The sequence below is a fragment of the Tursiops truncatus genome, chromosome 11 (genome assembly GCF_011762595.2).
Source record: "Tursiops truncatus isolate mTurTru1 chromosome 11, mTurTru1.mat.Y, whole genome shotgun sequence".
NCBI lineage: Eukaryota > Metazoa > Chordata > Mammalia > Artiodactyla > Delphinidae > Tursiops > Tursiops truncatus.
The window spans coordinates 91,031,797-91,052,158 of NC_047044.1; the positions used below are offsets into that span (position 1 = coordinate 91,031,797).

Genomic DNA, 20,362 nt, shown 5'->3' on the forward strand with positions numbered 1-20,362 from the left:
ATTAGTATCAGTATCTTTTCCTTTATCTGTTGGCCATTTATATGTCTTATTTTGAGAAATATCTATTCAAGACCTTTGCCCATTTTTTAAAAATCAGGTATTTATTTATTTATTTGCTACTGAGTTCTAGGTATTCCTTATATATTTTGGAGACTGACCTCTTATCAGAAATATGATTTGTGAGCAGTTTCTCCCATTCCCTAGGTAGCCTTTTCACTCTGTTGATTTTTCCTTTATTGTACAGAAACTTTTTAGTTTCAAGTAGTCACAATTGCCTATATTTGTTTTGGGTACCTCTGTTTTAGTGTCATATCCACGAAATCATTACCAAGAGCAATGTCATAAAGACTTTTCTCTATGTTTTCTTCTAGGAGTTTTATCATTTTAAGTCATAAATTTAAGTCTTTAACCCATTTTGAGTTGATTTTTGTGTATAGTGTAATATAAGGGTCCAATTTCATTCTTTTGTGTGTGGATATCTAGTTTCCCAAACATCACTTTTTGAAGAGACAATCCTTTTCCCATTGTGCATTCCCATTGAGATTTTGGTAAGGATTGCATTGATCTGTAGGTTGCTTTGGGTACTATGGACTTTTTAACAATATTAATCTTTCCTCACGAACACGAGATGACTTTCCATTTGTGTCTTCTTAATTTCTCTCATCAATGTTTTATAGTTTTCAGTGTATGAGTCTTTTACTTCAGGTTTATTCCTAAATATTTTATTCTTTTTGGTGCTATTGTAAGTAGAAATGCTTTCCTATTTCCCTTTTCAGATAGTTTGTTGTTAGTGTGTAGAAACAACTGATTTTCATATGTTGACTTCGTATCCTGCAAACTTACTGAAATTGTTTATTAGCGGTAACAGGTGTTTTAAGGAGTCTTTGTTTCCTAATATAAGACCATGTTCTCTACAAACTAGAAGCATTTTACTTCTTCCTTCCTGATTCGTATGCCTTTTATTTCTTTGTTCAACATAATTGCTCTGGTTAGGACTTCCAGTATTATGTTGAATAGAAGCAGTGAGAGTGGGCATTCTTGCCTTGTTTCTGATCTCAGAGGAAAATATTTCAGGTTTTCACCATTGAGTATAATATTCGTTTTGGGATTGTCATATATGGTCTTTATTATGTTGAGGTATATTCCTTCTATTCTTAGTTTGTTCAAAGTTTTTATCATGAAAAGGTGCTGAATTTTGCAAAATGCTTTTTCTACATCTATTGAGATGATTATGTGATTTTTTGAAGTATAGTTGATTTACAATATTATGTTAGTTTCAGGTGTACAGCATAGTGATTCAATATTTTTATAAATTATACTCCATTAAAAATTATTACAGGGCTTCCCTGGTGGCGCAGTGGTTGAGAGTCCGCCTGCCGATGCAGGGGACACGGGTTCGTGCCCCGGTCCGGGAGGATCCCACATGCCGCGGAGCGGCTGGGCCTGTGAGCCATGGCCGCTGAGCCTGCGCGTCCGGAGCCTGTGCTCCACGACGGGAGAGGCCACAACAGTGAGAGGCCCGCGTACCAAAAAAAAAAAAAGTTAAAAGAAAAAAATGTCATCTTGTTGGATTCAATAGCAGAGGTAATTTTGTCATTTATTTTGTTAGCTCTTTCTTCGAGATTTGACATGCCTGAATATTTAATGAGTATTTCTTCATCTATGCCTTTGAATAAAATGTGATCACCAATGGGAATTAGCAACAGATTGGTCAGGAAGAAAGAGCCAAAGTGAGAAGGGTGAGGGAACGTCTGGGAAGGCAACACAAGGAAAGAGTGCTGGGCATTAAAATTCACTTCAATTTAATTGTATCACCCACTGTGACACATGTATCCCCATTGGTTTAGCCTGCAATATTGGAGGCCCCAATGCAGATTTAGGGAGCCAATAAGTTAATTACATGTGCTCACTTGGTCCAGTCTGCTTTATTCCCTTATCATTCAAAATGCCTAACTGAGTCATCAGGTGCTACATAATGATTAGCTAATATATAACCCAGTCTAAACCCAGCTAACTGGGCCAAGAGGACAGAAGACAAAGAAATTTCATTAAAAGTTTACAATGAGTCAGATGAAGTCTCCTGGATGAAGGGCAATTTCGAGGATTTCCCAGGCTAGGCCTTACTCACTCCTCCCACCCCAGAGTTTTAAGTCCATATTAGGTATTTACTAACGTGCTTTGCATTGGATGACCTGAGACCAGGTCAGTCTGAGATAGAACTGTGACAAAGAAGGAAAATATTGTCTCAAGCATCCATACCTTTCCTTTCCAGTTTTTCTTTTTCTGTCTACTCCCTCCCACTACTGGCCCAAACAAGTTTACCTTTGTCTTTCCAAAGAGATGTCTGCATGTTAAAAATAGAATTTGGAGAGGACTATGTTGAGTCCCAAAACAATTAGTCTCAAATAGTGTCCTTAAAGGCAGCAAGACAAGCTCCCGAACAAGGTGCTTTGGGTTATTACCCCCAGAGTACCTCTTAAATCATATTATCGAGTAATAACCTGGTCTATTGACAAGTAAAAGCCCTTCTTTGCCAGCTGAACCGCTAAGCAGGTTTCTCAAGCTATAAACTAAGAGTATAAGGAAAAGGAAGGCCAGACCAACTTGGTCCCTGAGGGATTCTCTATATAAAGGGGAACCTGAAGATTATCTGGACGCCTAGGAATTACCAGTTTCTGGAGCCCCTGCCTTTTCCCAGTATCTATAAATTAGTCAGGATTGGTTTGAAGGAGAAGCATTCAAGTCCTAACCTCTAGAATGTCAGCTATGAATGCAGACTTATAATAGAAACTGTATTTGCACACATGTGCCTCTCTGTGTGTGTGTGTGTGTGTGTGTGTGTGTGTGTGTGTAATGAAAGAAAAAGGAGAAGCAATCTCAGTGCAAACCCAGTTGAAGGTCATCTCCATACAGGCTCTGCCCTTACTTCTGCCCTAGGAGCCCTGGATGTATGGTACTAATTTCCCATTTTTATAAACGGATTTATTTTAAATGCTTTCACATACATACATTATCTCTACTGGTACTAACAGCATCTGTGGGTTGTGGGCAAAACAGGAATTATAACCCGTAATCAAGAGGTGTTAAAACTAAAAATTTGATAGGTTAAAGTCATCTTTAAGATAAAAGCAAAACCAGCACTGGAACTCAATTTTCAATACTGGATACGCCCTTATTCATTACAGGCAAGAAGCTTTGGGAGTCTTTTTGCAAAGGCAAAATGAGGGTTGGACAATGTTTGCAAACTGACTAAACTTTCAACAGCATAAAGAGAAGGCCCAGCCCTAATGCTAGAAAAAGGGTTGAGAAGGAAAAGCTCCTTTGCAGTCATCTTTCAGTTTCTGATAAGACTTCCTTGATAATCACAGCCACATGTTTGAAATCAGTCTAGAAAGCATTTTCCACGATCGTCAGTCTCCTGTCATAGAACAAACTAGGTCCCTTGGACAAAATCAAATAATTCGATTTCAGCTTTGCAAGAGGAGAAAATGAACCTGTGTTTCAAAAATATGTACAGTGTTGGGTTTTTTTTCCTTTGCACTCAGTGACCTAGAAGATGTAAAGAAGGCTTCAAGCCAAACTAAAATATTTCCATGGTTTTCCACAAGCTGAACTGGGGTTCTAAATGCCGCCACTTGAAGGTTTCAAAGTCACAATTCAGGTTTGTGCATGCCTGGTATACACATACCTTAGAATTTTGAGCAATGACATGATTTATCACTTTCATATTAAAGACAAACAGTTCTTGCAGAGGCTAAATAAGCTCTTAATGGATAAACTAGGTATTCAGATACTCAAGCTCTAGAATGAGCCCTGCATATGCTACAGTTTTTCCAGTAAGCACATTTTTAAGCCTCTAGGTTTCCAAGAACTTCGTACTTCTCTGTACCTCTCTAAGCTTAATTGGGATTTCTTTTCAGTATACCTCTTCACGTCCTCTTCCATCCCAGTCACTAGAACCAAAGAATGCCTAAATTAGAAGAGTAGACTCTCTCCTTTGCTTGACTTTTCCTCCCACCATAATCTCAAGGGACCCACCCCTCCCCTTTAGAAAACTCAGATATATATGTCCCTTAAATCCAAATGGCTGTCTTTATCCTGGCTCTTTTTTTTTTTTTTTTTGCGGTACGCGGTCCTCTCACTGTTGTGGCCTCTCCCGCTGCAGAGCCCAGGCTCCGGACGCGCAGGCTCAGCGGCCATGGCTCACGGGCCCAGTCGCTCCACGGCATGTGGGATCTTCCCGGACTGGGGCACGAACCCGTGTCCTCTGCATCGGCAGCCGGACTCTCAACCACTGCGCCACCAGGGAAGTCCATATCCTGGCTCATTTTATAGCTCTATTTTACAGCCCAGAGATGAGCTCTGGAAATCAAGAGCATTATGACTAGAGGAGAATAAACAAACAAACAAACAAAAAGAGACTTTAAGCTATATGACCAACGCTTGAAGAAGTGACTGCTGTTTGGTTTGGAGCAGAGAAGGTATGTATTACATCTAAGTACAAAGGTGAAGATACAGCATGTGGGAACAGAAAAGACTTATACGTTATCCTAAGGGTAGGACTATGAACAAAGGGGAAAAGAAGACAGGGAGAAAATTTTTGTTCAAAGAATGCAAAATCTAAGGGAAAAGTTCAAATTTGAAAACGGCTGTGGAGTGAGCTTCTCATCATGGGACATATTTAAACATGGGAATAATATCACTTGACAGGGACAACGATAAGGAGACTTCTGAAGTGGATTGTCACTTAGACCAGATGAACCTTCAAACCTTAATATTTTATGATTTTTACCTGTTCTCAAAAAGGAGAGATACATGAAGTCAATACTTATCTCCATAAAACCAGCTGTTAGCCTTCATTTTGTTCAGAAAAGGGAGAGGATTATACAGTAGAAGATACAAAAAAAACAGGCTGAAGGAAGGAAAGTACTCTAGGACAGATACTGAGCACATGAAGTTGGTCAAATAAGGAAATGTTGACCTATTAGATTGGTGAATAATCAGAGAAATAAAATTAAGTAACTATTTGCCATTGTACCTTGATTTCTATCATGACTCTTCGTTAATACGCACAGATAACATGTCTGTGAGGTAGGCATATTTGGAGCTTGTATTTTATTTTTCAGATGACTGATTTAATTCTTTAGGTCTCCTTATAACCTCACCATGGGTTGTGAATTAAATGTGGTCAGGGGCTTCCCCGGTGGCGCAGTGGTTGAGAGTCCGCCTGCCAATGCAAGGGACACGGGTTCATGCCCCGGTCCGGGAAGATCCCACATGCCGCGGAGCGGCTGAGCCCGTGAGCCATGGCCGCTGAACCTGCGCGTCCGGAGCCTGTGCTCTGCAACGGGAGAGGCCACAACAGTGAGAGGCCCGCGTACCGCAAAAAAAAAAAAATGTGGTCAAATGCAGGAGGTGACAGTTAAGAGTTTGACAAGGAAGGAAAGAATGTCTATTATTCTCTAAGCATCTCGTGTCTCATAATCTTAAACGTAATTAAACTAATAAAAACATGTATAGCACATTTTATTTTGCTATGGTCCATGCATTGTAGTAGAAATGAATCTGGGCTTAAAAACAGTAAACAGTAGATGTGGGTCTTATGTCTAGTCCTCACATATACTAGTTATGTGTAACTTAACAAGGTCACCTAGCCTATTTGACTCACACCTGGAAAAAAAAGGCTAATAATGTCTGTTCTACCTACTTTATGTCCTATTATTAGAATCAAATTGGATAATGAAAATTTTTAAACTGCTGAGTGCAAATTTAGTATATGAGTGGGAAAAACATTCATAAAAAGAATTCTTGACCCAGGTTAGATATTTTTATAGACACTATTGCATACTTCTCTATATAGAACTTGTAAAAATATATACTCATCAACCACTTTTTAGCAGATCATAAAGAAGTTCCCTTTTTTAAAAAATGTCTAACTCCAGTCTTTAAAATGGGAGTTTTCTCTACACTATACACAAAGATATGAAAATGTACTAATTCATATATCTCTGGTTTTCTAATAATTTCAATACTTCTAAATCTGAGAATGAAAGACTCTTCAGCACACAAAGGACCAACTCTAGGTAAAATCCTAAAATAGTTTGGTTTTCGTTAGTGTCTCTCAATTCCCTTTTGTTTGCACTTCCTTACACACACACACCCTTACTTCTAGGTAAAGGGTGACCCTGTGTCAGCTCCTTTAACCGCACCCCAATCAAAAATCTCCTGTCAGGAAATAATCTGTGGTCAGTCGTATGTACCTTGACACATGAAAGTCAATGTATCATTCTCTCCATAGATCATTGCTTTTTGAGATGTATCCCTATAGTCTGAAATCCTAGCTCTATTAATTTAGGAACTATCAGGCACACGTGAGCTGGTAGAGAAGATCATGGCTTAGTCGCCCAAATCTTCTTCCCCAGCTGGCTCCGAAACCTCACAATTCAAATCACTGAGAGAATTATATTAAGTTGTCTCACTAGGCCAGTAAGTGAACAACGCCCACCCTGAACTTTTGGTGTGAGTAGCTGTTTTCCTGGCCATTAGTCACCTAATGTCAATGTTTATGTAACTACAGTCAAAATCCAGAGGCACCAGCTTGACCAAAACTTTCCTTCTCAATATTACAGTACAGTTCTGCTTTTGTGCACAACTTACATGAATGTCGAACTGTGTGGTTATATGAAGTTGGCCGGAAAATTATGTCTTCCTTGACAATAATCAGGGTTCTACCCATAGATCTTCCCTCCTGAAACAACATTTAGTGGCATATTTTTTAAATGAAGGGGAAAAAACTATTAATTAGGCAATGAAGCTGTATGCCAGGTACAGAAAACCTATGTTACATCTCAGTTGAAATATTCTTATTGCACCCTACATGGGAACAATGATACGGTGTCTATCAATTAGCAATTTTACAATTAAATATACTAAATATTTATGCTATTTACTGAAACTACAAAGTATCTATTTGCAAAATGTACATATTTCTTCTATAAGAAAAAAAATAATAGTCCCTGAAACATTCATGGTTACTTAAGAAAAGAAAAGAGAACAATAATAAAATGTTGAGCAGTTGCAACTTAAAGGAATTATATAATTTAAAATTTAAGAGAACACTGAAGTCCCCTCTTCTGATACTTAAATTTCTTTGCCTCCACCCATCTCCCCAAGGTCTTTGCTAAGCAGTCAACTGATTAAATACAGCTGAAAACATGGGTATGTGAAAACTGAGGTACATTTGTCAGAAAATTATTGTGCAGATAGATGATTTTGACTGGCTTGATCAGATGATTAGTCTATAGTGTTAAGAACAATAAAGATATCAATTTGTATCTAGACAACCTCCCTCTAAACAATAACAATTGTACTAATACAAGCTGTAGTAGTAATTGCCATTCACTGAGCTCTCTAATAGACACTGTAATAGACACTGTCTATTATGTCTATAATAGACACTATCCCAAACACTTTACACACTTCGTTCATTCTGTCCTAATAGGGACCATTTCAGGTGGATAGGAGTAACTCCATTTTCCAAAAGCGTAAGCTAAGACTCAGAGAGGATAAGTAATTTGCTCAGTGTCATCAGATCAGAAAAAGTAGAATCAGTGTTGAAGCCCACACGTGCCTGTCTCTTAAACACTGTGTCCTTTGATCAGATGGGACTTGAATGAGATGATGAACTTAAACATCAGGACTACAGGGCTGGCCAAGAGGTGTTAAAACTGTGTCCAGAATTCATCAGGACTAGGTCAGAGAATCCCAAACTCTGCCCATCAGGGTTTGTGAACTTGACAAACCGTGTGATGTTCAGAGAAGTAAGCTGAGTCAGAAAGGAGACTCTGGGTACCATATTTCATATGGACAAGAATCAAACAGAAAAATCTGCTAGTTAGGGAAAAAAAACAGGCTTGTATCACCACTTCAGGAAAATAAGATTCAGAATGCAAAGGGTCATAAACTCACGTCGGGAGAGTAAGGACAAAACACCTCTCCACTGCCGTCACCCCGACAAAGGATCTGGAGATAAGACATAACAGAAACTAGGAAGAAGGCTAAAAGTTCCTTTGATTACTTCAAACCTCAGATCCTTAGTAAACTTGAAATAATGATAATACTATTACCAAAAAGGGCAACTGAGGGAATTAAGTGAGATCAAACATATACAGAACTTGGCACAATATCTGGTTTATAGAAAGTATTCAGTAAATGTAGGTGGTGGCGGTGGTGTTCTAGAGGGCCACGTTCAGCTTTCTCATTTAGTGCGTTTAGTGTAAATACTCACTGACTGACAGTCAGAAGACCTGATTTGAATCTTGTTTGCTTTGCTCTAGCTGAGCAATGTTGGGCAAGTTACAATACCTACCTGAGTCTCAACGCGTTCATCTGTAAAAAAGGGACTAAAATACCTAGTCACAAAATCATGGGGAGGATTAAGTAAGAATATATTAGAAAATGGTTGGCATGGTATTTGGGTCTGTTTTTTCATTCACACATACAAAAAAAAAATGTACTCAACAAAAATAATTCATTGAGGGCCTATTCAGGTGACAGGCACTATTACAAGCTTAAGTGATAGAGCGGTGAGCAAAAGATATGGTTTGCCCTCATGAAGCTTACACTCTGAAAATGCTGCTTGAGTATTTGTTTGATCTGAACTGCATATTAAATTAGGGTGGTAATATGATTTTCTAAGGATGATAGACCCACAGGCCTTTTAGAAACTAGTGGGTGGACCAGGCTAAAAATAGCACTAAAGAGGAGGAGAAAACAAAATTTTTTAGCGCTGTTCACGACAGAGAAGGGTCAGCACAGAGTCGTCCAAGCCATTAAAAACACAAGGCACACAACTTTTTTTTTTTTAGAAAAAAAAAAGCCTTTAAGAACAACAATAACAGCATACCGAATAGAAATCTATTATTCAGAAAAGAAGACAAAGCAAACCCTTAAAACACTGTCCATTTCCTCCAAAGCATATACAGTTAAGCAAAGGTATACTTAGCTCCTAACACATTTAGCTGTTAAATATATGGGAAACTTGGGGACCACTTGGGCTCACTTGGAAATTTCAAAGGCTCATCTAAAACTAAAACTAAAACTCAGCTTCATGGAACCTGTAAAATAATTTGACAATAAAATGATGTCAAATTCTAGAACAAATTAAATATATTAAAATGAATGAACTCTAATTGTTATAGTGATGTGATCCACAGTAATAGCTACGAAATACATAAGAAAAAATAACAGGAACGGGAGGGAAATTATAGCAAAGCTTAAAAGGCTAGAAACGTTTCAGGAGGACCCAAGAGAGAATTCAGCAAACCTGTGGCATAAGCTAAAAAATAGGGAAACCATGAGACATCCAGTATGTCAAGTGATTTGGGAGACAAAGAGAAGAAAAGGCAGAAGTGATGACAATCAGATCAAATCAATACATTTTTTAAAGTTATGCAGAGAATATTGGATGAGTACCTGAACCAAGTGGTGAGGGAAATTAGAGAATTAAGCCAGACAAACAAGATGATTAGCATGAAGAAATCTGCTTTCATAAACTTCATAGACCAGGTTCTAACAAAGTAGGTTTCAAGAGGTTCAGAGAAAAACAGACCCAAATATAGAAATCTGCTTTCATAAACTTCATAGACCAGGTTCTAACGAAGTAGGTTTCAAGAGGTTCAGGGAAAAACAGACCCAAATATAGAGAGAGACTTCTAAGATGGCAGCTGAATTAAGAGGGTTGAGATGTGTTATATTTAGATTTCAAGAGAGCATTTGACAAACGTTCAGCGTGTCTTAAACCTCTTAATCATAGTTACATTCTTGTCCTTATCTAATAGCTCCACCGTCTGGATCATCTCTCAGTTTGTTTCTGTGGATTGCTTTGTCTCTTGACATTGGATTGTTTTTCTTGGTTTTATGTGTGTATGTGTCATAATTTTGGGTTGAATGCTAGACGCTAGGTGTAGAAAAAACAATGAAGACAGAGGTCAGTTGTATTTGTGCCCTGAATAGACACACATCGGTCAGGCTTTAACATTGGGAATATGTCACCGTAGTCAGTAGTTGAGCTGCATTTGAGTTTTGTTTTGCTCTAGTTGCCTTCAGTGTACCGTAGACTTTGCATCCTCCAGAGGTGAGCTGCTGTTAGCCTGTGCTTCCTCTGGGGTCTGAGGTGCCTGAGGGGTTTCCTCAGTGTTTCTGTTCTGCTCTCGGTTTTGAGCAGGCCCTGTGAGCCTGCACTCCCGGGACCTGGGGCTTGTCTCTCTCCATGCAGTGACCAGCTGTGGTTTGCTACTTGCTGCTAGGCTCCTGGTGAGGTAGGGGAAGGGGTTCTCAGTTCTGGTACAGCCTCACACTCAGAAGGACTCTTGCACCTGACCTCTGGGATGGGACTATCTCAGCACTCATACCCACTCATCCCCCCACCAGGGCAGACCAGCTCTGCCTGGTATCTATGAGGGTGTTCCGGCATGGAGAGAGTTTCCAGCCCTTCCCAGTGCTTGTAGACCTCTCTTTGTATCACCACAGGCTCCTGAGACAGACAGGTTTCCTTGCCTGTCCACTAGAGGCAGATGGCTTTCTTCAAATAAGAGAAGTTTTGTACCTGTTTTCATCACCAAGGGGGGCAATTTCTCTGTTCTCTTGTCCTGCCCCCAATCTTTTTCATGAACACCCAGTGGAGGCTTAGAAAAGAGCTCGAGAACGGTGCCTCTTCTGTCTTGTGACCCTGGCTGTTTCATGGATTCCAGAAATTTTATGATTTTGTAGGTGTCTGGGGTTTTTTTTTTTCCTCATTTTTAGCATGGTGATGACATTCTTTTAAGGTTTCTTTACCCTAAGTGATTCAGATAGGGCTACAAACGTCTGAAGAGTCTAGGTAAATAGGTAACATATATTATTAAGCTAGTCTAAGACTGAAAGGTACGAATTATGGCTAAATGAAGAATGCATGACCCGCCTGAATTATTTAAGTCAAAAACATCTTTTGAACTCAACTGACAAGTTGCGATCCCTGGTTAAGACATGGGCAGAATTAGGTGCGTTCAAACCTGGTTGAACAACTGGGTGATGCATCACTAAAAAGAACCTTAAATTGTATCATTTTTAACCTAAAAGGAAATTCCTATTGTTATGCCCAGGAATCTCTACTTAACCCTGTGCTATTTTTAATATTTTAATTAATGTTTTAATGAAGGTATGAAAAGAATGGCATTCCAGTTTTTGCATGAAACTAAACCAAGAGTTATTGCTGTAATACTTTGTCTTAGAATCAGGATTTGTGACGGCATTGGCAAGCTAAAATAAAGGGGCTAAGGATGCCTAAATGTAAGGTCCTAAAAGTGAGCTTGCACTCATAATGAATAGTGGCTTGTGGAAGACCGTCTGCTCCATAAATGTTTTTTATCAGCTAGCATCATTAAATAAATAAATAAACGTGAGCTTGCTAAATCTACTTCAAATGTACAGTTGCATAGGATCAGTGATATCTGACTTAATAATAGAAGTTCATGTCCGAATGACTCTATGATTTCTAATACGTACAAATTCAGCAAGTGAAAAAAATTGACATAGTTACACAGAAAAGCTGCTTCACCTTAGGTTGCATCAGTGAAAGAAAGCATTCAGAACAAAAGAAGCCTTTAGCCCCATTGATTAGATACATGTGTGGTGTCCTATTGCCATATTTACAGGAGTCACTGACTTACTGGAATTTACAAAGAGGAAGATGGCCAGGATGATAGTCTGAGGAACAGTCGAGTCAGAATGTTAAGTCTGGAAAGGGAGACCTGAAAGAACAGACAGCATCTTCAAATACTAGAAAAGAACAGAGGCAGTGGAGGGTGTGTGTGTGGGATTTGGCCCCCAGAGATGAGAAGTTATTTAAAACAATAGTGAATGGATTGGGATTAGATGAAACTGATGTAATAATATGTGGTATTTGATATGTTATTACATTTGGGGTAAGGTAGACAAACATTTTCCCCTCTAGTCAAACAAAACACTAATGATTGAGAAACATGATGTATGTTTGTACCCTTCATCGTTAATGTAAGAAGATTTGTAACATGTCTTAGAGCAGGGGGAGAGCAAATTTCTGTTAGCATAAGGACGGAGTTATGAATTTTATAGAATAAGATTAATATTATGATTATGATATTAACTTTTCAAGTAGAAGATTGGAGTGTTTCAAAGAAAATTCATCTTTAAATTGGTGACATAGGTTTGACTTTAAATATTCATAGAACCTAGGAGGAAAATGTCTGTAGCACAAAATAGCTTACTCTTCCCACCTCTCAAAGACCAGCAATGGACAGGAAACCCAGATCTCACCTCTCTGAGAAGGGATACCTGGGTGGAGGAGAAAGGCCATCGATTTTTAGTAGAGGACAAAAGCCTCAAATTTTTCCAGATGCCGTCAGGACTGAGAGTACTGGAAGTTAATTATATTTCTAGGGAGTGGTTTGTGATCCCAGAGTAATAGGAGACTGGATAAGAGCCTTTATCTTTGGTGGGGTTATAGGTTAAAAGAAAACTTCAGGAGGCAGACTTCTGAGCCACAGGAAGCATTTACTCACTGTGACCATCAGGGAAGAGTAAAGTTCATCCTCCCTGAATTACACCCTTCTGCCTTGAGTAGTAGAGACATGTCATACAGGAAATAAAAGGAAAGGGCCGACCACACAGGAAACAGATGTAAACTTGGTAAAAGCCCTCTGATTCATTGCACCTTAATGAACAGGTGTAAAGAAAAAATTATTGAATATAAAACTGTTATACCAAAAGAGAAGTATCTTAATTTCTAAGGAGTCTGGGAGCTAACGTGAGTGTGGAACTAAATTTACCACTACTAATCCATGGAATGCAGAGAGTTGCTATTGTAGGTCAGAAACCTCAGTCTACTTAGCAAGTTTGATGTACATGAGAAACAAGCAGTACTTCCATCAAAACGCGTGCTAGGGCTTCCCTGGTGGCGCAGTGGTTGAGAGTCCGCCTGCCGATGCAGGGGACACGGGTTTGTGCCCCGGTCCGGGAGGATCCCACGTGCCGCGGAGAGGCTGGGCCCATGAGCCATGGCCGCTGAGCCTACGCATCCGGAGCTGTGCTCCGCAACGGGAGAGGCCGTGGCGGTGAGTGGCCCGTGTACCGCAAAACAAACAAACAAACAAACAAACAAAACGCGTGCTGAAGTGGGGAACGTGCAGAAAATGAAGGAACACAGCTCAAGAGAAAACTTTATATCATGGAAAATACTTGCCGAAAATATCATGTTATCACACACATACATGCACACACACACACACACACACGCACACACACACACACACTTTTTAAACCCCTGTAGACAAAGAATGTCCTGCCATATCAGTAAACAAAGTATGTTGACGCCATCAAGCGGTCAGCCTCTGCAGCAACCCCAGACGGTGCACCCTGAGGGGATTCAGGATGGAGAAAACAGGATTCTGGCCCTAGATAGTTAAGGTGCATATCAAAGGAACAATTTCAGTAAACCCAGACTCTTGCACCTTCCCACACATAGAAAAGCACTAAATTCATTAACTTGAGATATCTGGTTTTCTTTAATTAGCAGTAATCTTTTGATGATCCGACTACCTGGTGTTTTTTTTTTTTTTTTTTGGCAAAGGCTCCTATATATCCTGGCTCTTCCCTTAACTCTTTGGAGTGGTCCCTCAGAGCAATCTGAGGAGACTGTCTCCTGGGCTTAAGTCCTCTGTAAGTCCGCCAAATAAAACATCATTCTCAACTCTTAGGTTGTGCGTGTGTTTTTCAGTTAACACCCCAAATAGAAATGTCTGAAACCTCACTGAAATGAAACTGCTTAGCTGCTCATGTCTCAGTGCTGCCCTTTCCTGCTCTTTCTCCTGGTTCTGCCATCCTCATCTTCCCACAGATGAACTCCCTCATTCCACCTCTGAAAAGTCCAGAACTGCCCTTTTCCCTACTGCCACACATGCTGCCTCATATGGGCTCCTTGGAGGGACCCAGGGCCCAGGGTCCTGGTGTTGGTTGCAGGTCCTCTCTGTTGCTACTCTGTCCATCCAGGAACTTCTCTCAAGAATTATCTGGGGGCTTCCCTGGTGGTGCAGTGGTTGAGAGTCCGCCTGCCGATGCAGGGGACACGGGTTCGTGCCCCGGTCCGAGAAGATCCCACATGCCACAGAGCGGCTGGGCCCGTGAGCCATGGCCACAGAGCCTGCGCGTCCGGAGCCTGTGCTCTGCGATGGGAGAGGCCACAACAGTGAGAGGCCCCCCCCCCAAAAAAAAAGAGTTATCTGGGATCATGGACCCTCCCTAGAAATAGAACTAACTTTCAATACCTTCAATCCCAACTAGGTCTTCAAAATTTTGTATAAAATAAATACACTACAAGAATATGTTGTACAACACAGTATTTTATAACTATAAGTAGAATATAACCTTTAAAAATTATGAATCTCTATGTCGTACACCCAAAATATATAATATTGTACATAAACTATATCTCAATTTAAAAAGACACCCATTTCACCTTTACGGCTCTGGAGCTATTTCAGGAACTGGAAACAAAAGATGCTTCATCACTTAGGAAATTCCAAAGGTTTTAAGAGCTGTGTGCCAGTAACCATGGACCAGACCAAATATATATTTATTATAAATCACAGTATCACAGGAACGTACATGGCAGAAGTTACTCTGTCAAGAATGTTGAGAAGGAGATTCACACTGGGTGAAAGACGATTACAAAGTTCTGTCCCAACACTAAGGTACTATGCTTTAAAAAAAAAAAAAAAGTGGAAATGAGAAAGGTTAGATAACTTGCTTCATAATGGAGCAATTGAACAATTGTTATAAAATATATTGAAACAATGGATGCTAGTGTCTCCTGAGAACAGTACACCACTTCTGTGATTTCCCTGCCAAAACCGCATAACCTGAATCTAATCATCAGGAAATAACAGACAAACCTCAATTGAGAGACATTCTACAAAAAAACAAAATACAAAATAACCATTTCGAAAATGTCAAGGTCAAAAAGCAAAATAAATACTGAGTAAATGTTCCAGTTTATAGGACCAAAAACACTTGACAACTAAGTGCAAATTGTGATCCTGGAAAACATCTATAAAAAGCATTATAGGAACAGTTGATGAAACTTGTATACGGACTCTGGATTACAGAATAGTGTTGCACAAATCTTAAGTTTCTTGCTATTGGTAACTGTACTGTGGTTGTGTAAGTGAATGTCCTTGTCATTGGGAAATAAATTCTGAGGTATTTAAGGGTAAAGTGTGCAAAATAGTTCTCCCCAAAATGTGTCACTTTGGCATGTGGGTTATTTTGAACTGAAGGCAACCGCGACCTGCAGACTCGAGGAAACCTTTTACCTCTCTTCACTGCCTGAAAGAATTTAAATAGGGCCCTGACAGAAAGAGAGCTATCACCAGAGATAACTTTTTATCTCTTTGGCAGCGCAAACATCTAAGTACCAAACATCTGCGCTTCTCATCTTCCTGTGATTTGCCCTCCTCCTCTTTGAAGCCCCAGGGCCATAGCCCATTCCTTAGCCAGAATGGCACACAAGCCTCAATTACCTGACTGCCATTGGATTTCATATTTTTTATGGGAATCCCACACATACACAATTAAATTTGTTTTTCTCCTGTTACTTTGTCTTACTTACAGCAGTTTAATTTTCAGATGACCAGCCAAAGACCCTATAAGGGAGGAAGGGAAAAATTTCTGCCCTTACAGGTGTTAAATTAATTAAACAAAGAGGCCATGAGACTGAGGTGGTGCTAGTACCTTGGCAGCCTATGCAAACAAGCCAAAACCTAAGTCTGTACTGGCCTCAAGGTGGAGAAATCAAAACCCAAGGACTACTCATCACAAACAGCCAATGAGGCTTTTCCAAATATGACCGATGCTAAGCTACAGCCAATCAAACAGTTTCTTGCCTTGCTTTCATCTTTTCTCTCTCTGTCTCTCCCCAGCTCCTCTCAGTGGAGCATCCCTAACCACTTCTGTTTGGCAACTGCCCAATCTGAGTTGATTTTTGCTCAAACTCCTAAAATGTTTTAATATGTCTCAGTTTATCGATTAACAAAGGGCATGATGTCTGCAAATTATTCTCAAGTGGTTTAGAAAAAAAGAGAGAATGATAGAGCAAGTGGGGCAAAATATAATATCAGCCATCGATGAATGCGGAGAGTATGAACGCAGGTCGTGTGCCTGACCCACAGAGCCCAGACAAACCAAAACGTTAGAGTTTGGAGCAGAGAAAGGTTTATGGCAGGGCCTTGCAAGGAGAACGGCTCATGTCCTAAAAAAACCCCAAACTCCTTGAAGAGTTTCAGCAAAGCCTTTTTTTTTTTTTAACATCTTTATTGGGGTATAATTGCTTTACAACGGTGTGTTAGTTTCTGCTTTATAACAAAGTGAATCAGTTATACATATACATATGTTCCCATATCTCTTCCCTCTTGCATCTTCCTCCCTCCTTCCCTCCCTATCCCGCCCCTCCAGGCGGTCACAAAGCACCGAGCTAATATCCCTGTGCTATGCGGCTGCTTCCCACTAGCTAGCTACCTTACGTTTGGTAGTGTATATATGTCCATGCCTCTCTCTCGCTTTGTCACAGCTCAACAAAGCCTTTTTAAAGGCCGGGTGAAGGAGGGGTGTCCCAGAGTATGTGATCAGCTCATGTACCATTCTCTGATTGGTTGATGGTGAGGTAACAGGGCAGTTAACCTTATCAATCCTTAGGTGTCAGTAGTTCTGGGGGCTACATTCTCATGATCATCAAGTAGTTAATTTCTTCCATTTGGTGTTGGTTTTTAGCATCTGAAAAACTCAGGAAATATGCATGAGATACTATTATCTGGCTACTTTAAAGAGGAGCTACAGCAGAAAATATGGGGCAGGGGTCTGTACCAGGAAAGCCCCAGTAGGGTCCTGCTCAGTTACAACAGGGCATGGGAGTTCCTTGGATATACATATATTCCTTGCACAGAAACTTGCCATGTTTCTCTAAGTTGAAAATTTTATCTAAATAAAAAGTTATAAAAAATATGAAATAATTGAAGGAGTTTTGCTCACTTCGATAAGAGTTTGAGGGTAAAAGAGAACAGATGAGTTAAAATGTTAAAACCATCCTGACTACCTAATTTTGAGACCACTATCAAACTACTTTCCTTTGGATAACAAGGACTTCTGGCAGTGCCTCCGTTAAATTAACTCAGGTCCAAAGGCGCTCAGTAAGACCCAAACAAGGAATACCAAGAGCCATTTCCAAACCTTGAGGCTAGTGACTCCTTCAACCCATGCTCTGAAAGTAGCTTTAGAAAACTAGTCCAGAATGTTCAGAATGTATTCTAGAAAATCAGCAGAACATTTTCTTAAACGGCTGTTTATAAAAAATGTAATAGAAATTAACTTTCACTTTGTTAAACACCCTATGAGTTGTTGGTCTTCAAATATCTGAGTAGCCAACATGCTTTGAGCACCTGCTAAGTGTCAGTGGCATCAGGAAACTGAGGAAACTGCAGAGCAGAAAGGTAAAATACTTGCCCGGGTCAAACGTTAAGGAAGTGATAGAACACGGGATTGAGCCGAAGTATCTTTCTCAAGGACTCATGTTCTATCATTCATCAGTCAATCTGCTTCTGAGACACTATAGTTCATGGATCCATTCCATGATATTTTACAGAGTATCTCAATTTCATTGCCAACACGACCCTGCAAGAGTGGTGTTGTCATCTCGGCTTTTATATATAAAGAAGCTGAGACGGAGAACTGACATTACTTATTCAGATTTACAAAAGCTGGGAAATCATGGAAGCAAAATACCAACACAGTTCTGTACAACTTCCAGACGCATATCCCTTTTACCCATCAAGACAGCAGATTTTGAAGAACTGGGCATCATTAAGAAAATGGTAACTGGGTGAACATCAAGCTCTAAATTAACTAATATTAAATTTTCTCATGGGAACTTTAATAAAATAGCCCTCAAGACAAAAGATGATTGTTTTCAATGACTAAACATTGTCAGAAAACTTTATTTTAATCAAAAATATACACACACTCACACACCAGACCTGTGGCCTTTCCCTACCCCAGATATTATTGTTGGTGTTCTCTTGCTTCCCTCCCTCTTTCCCTTCTTCTGTCTCAGTCTCTTTTCTCTGTTTCTGTCTCTGTGTCTCGCTCTTCCTCCCTCCCCGCGTCCCCTTCCCAATCTTTAAATTCCAGCTGTACAAAAAGGTTACAAAGGTTCCTGCTGCCCCCTAGTGGTCTTATTTTGGAAGCGGCAGTCACATTAGGAAAATCAACAAAACCCTTACAGACAATAATAATAAAATGACAGTTAACAGGGAAGTTCCCTGGCCGTCCAGTGGTTAGGACTGGGCGCTTTCAGTGCCGAGGGCCCGCGTTCAATCCCTGGTTGGGGAACTAAGATCCGGCAAGACACGCGGGACGGCCAAAAAAAAAAAAAATGACACTTACAGTCCTTTAGAATTTTTGGAGACAGTGGGCCATGGAGGTAAGAGGAAACCGCCTGCGATCACTGACAAGTTATTTGCCCTCACAGAGTTTCAGCAAATACACCCATAAAGTGGAGGTTAAAATGTCTCTTCCTTATAGTTGTGTTGTGGGTTAAGATAACATACCAAAAGGTCTTGAAGCACAGTGCACTCTCCAGAAAAGGTAATTATTATCACATCATTTATTTTTGACAACTCTACAAGGTTAAGGAAACTGAAGCTCAGCACAGCTTGCAGGGTTTTCTTTTTAAGTAAACTCAGCTACCAACCTGTAGAATGAGACCCATAATCCAAGTTTTCGGACTCTAATTTTATTTCTCTTCATGAAACCTCAGTATCCCAAATTAACAGTTGATACAAGGAATCTTAAGAATTATTAAAATCTTAAAGGGATATTTTCATACACTACTCATGTTTTCAATGACGTCCAAAACTATATACATTTCATTGGTAAGTGATCACATCTCTAAATTGTGTCTTAAAATTGCAAGAAGAAAAGCACACAAAGATTTGTGTCCAAAACATGTTCGTAAGTCATTGTTTATAATAGTACAAAGTTGAAAACAGGCTAAATGTAATACATTTATTCAATAAACTTTGGTACAAATAACAATGTTTTGGTACAAATAATAATGTTTTTATTTATTAAAAAATTTCTCAGTGCCAGGTGCTGTTAAAGGGTTATAAATGTATGAAAGCATTCAGAGAGGTAAGTACTATTATTATCTCCCCTTAACAAATGAGGAGGGACTTCCCTGGTGGTTCAGTAGTTAAGACCCCGGGCTTCCACTGCAGGGGGCCCGGGTTCGATCCCTGGTCAGGGAACTAAGGTCCTGCATGCTGCACGGTGAGACCGAAAAAACAAAACAAAACAAAAAACCAAATGAGGAAACTGAGGAACAGAGAAGCTTAGTACTTTGCATGAGGTCAAACATCAAGTAGGAGAGCCAGGAATTGAACTGACGTGTCTTTTTCAAGAGTCCGTGTCCTATTCACCAATCTGTTTTTGTGACAGTATAGTCCATGGATCCACCCCATATTTCACTGATGGTAGAATATTGTACAGCCATAAAAAAACATGTTTTCAGTAAGTATTAAGTTACATGCGGACATGCTTACATTAAAACATTAAGAGAAATCAACTATACCTCAATTTTTTAAAAAAGGAAACATAAGATATAGAAGAAAAAAAAAAGGGAAAAAAACAGCATGCAAAATTGCACACATTATTTCAGTCCTAGAACGTGTGTGTGTGTGTGTGTGTGTGTGTGTGTGTGTGCAAAACCAAAATCTAAATCTAAATAGTACCTTTCCCCAGATGATGGGTTATGGGTAATTTGGTTTCCTCCTTTATACTTTTCTAGATATTCTGAACTTTTGTTATGAGACATAACTGCTGTGATTATCAGAAAATTTAGTGTAAAAATATTTACTGCTGCTGAAAAAAATACCAGAATTTCCGAGAACAAGATTTCATTTCCCTTCACAGTTAAATAATGAAAGTGTTAAGTGGGAAAGATTTGCAAGAAAAACAATTACCCCAAGGACTGGGAACAGAGGAAGGATGTTCAGACTAGAAAGGGAAGTGTCTAAGAGAGAGGGTTTCATAGGACATTTATGCTAAATGAACTCAACACCCTGGAACCTGTTCTTGATCGATGTCACCTACTTTTAGTGCTGTCAGCTGCTCAGAGGCTGTCTTCTGACAGTAGTCATTTGGATTCGCCCCAGACTGAAATAGTGTGGATTGAGAATCTGATGCCTTTAGAAGAGAAAACATAGAAGATCTGTCATCTGAACAGGTATAATTTCTAGAG

The 20,362-nt window shown here is 39.7% G+C and overlaps 1 long non-coding RNA gene across 1 annotated transcript in view; it reads right to left on the reverse strand.

Annotated features, from left to right (window-relative positions):
* Positions 1 to 6,663: 6,663 nt before the first annotated feature.
* The window catches only part of LOC141275902 (uncharacterized), a 39,809-nt gene continuing 26,110 nt past the window's right edge, over positions 6,664 to 20,362 (reverse strand). The window contains exon 3 of the long non-coding RNA XR_012324519.1: positions 6,664 to 6,748. This is a non-coding gene — a long non-coding RNA (uncharacterized lncRNA). The remainder of the gene's footprint in view (positions 6,749 to 20,362) is intronic.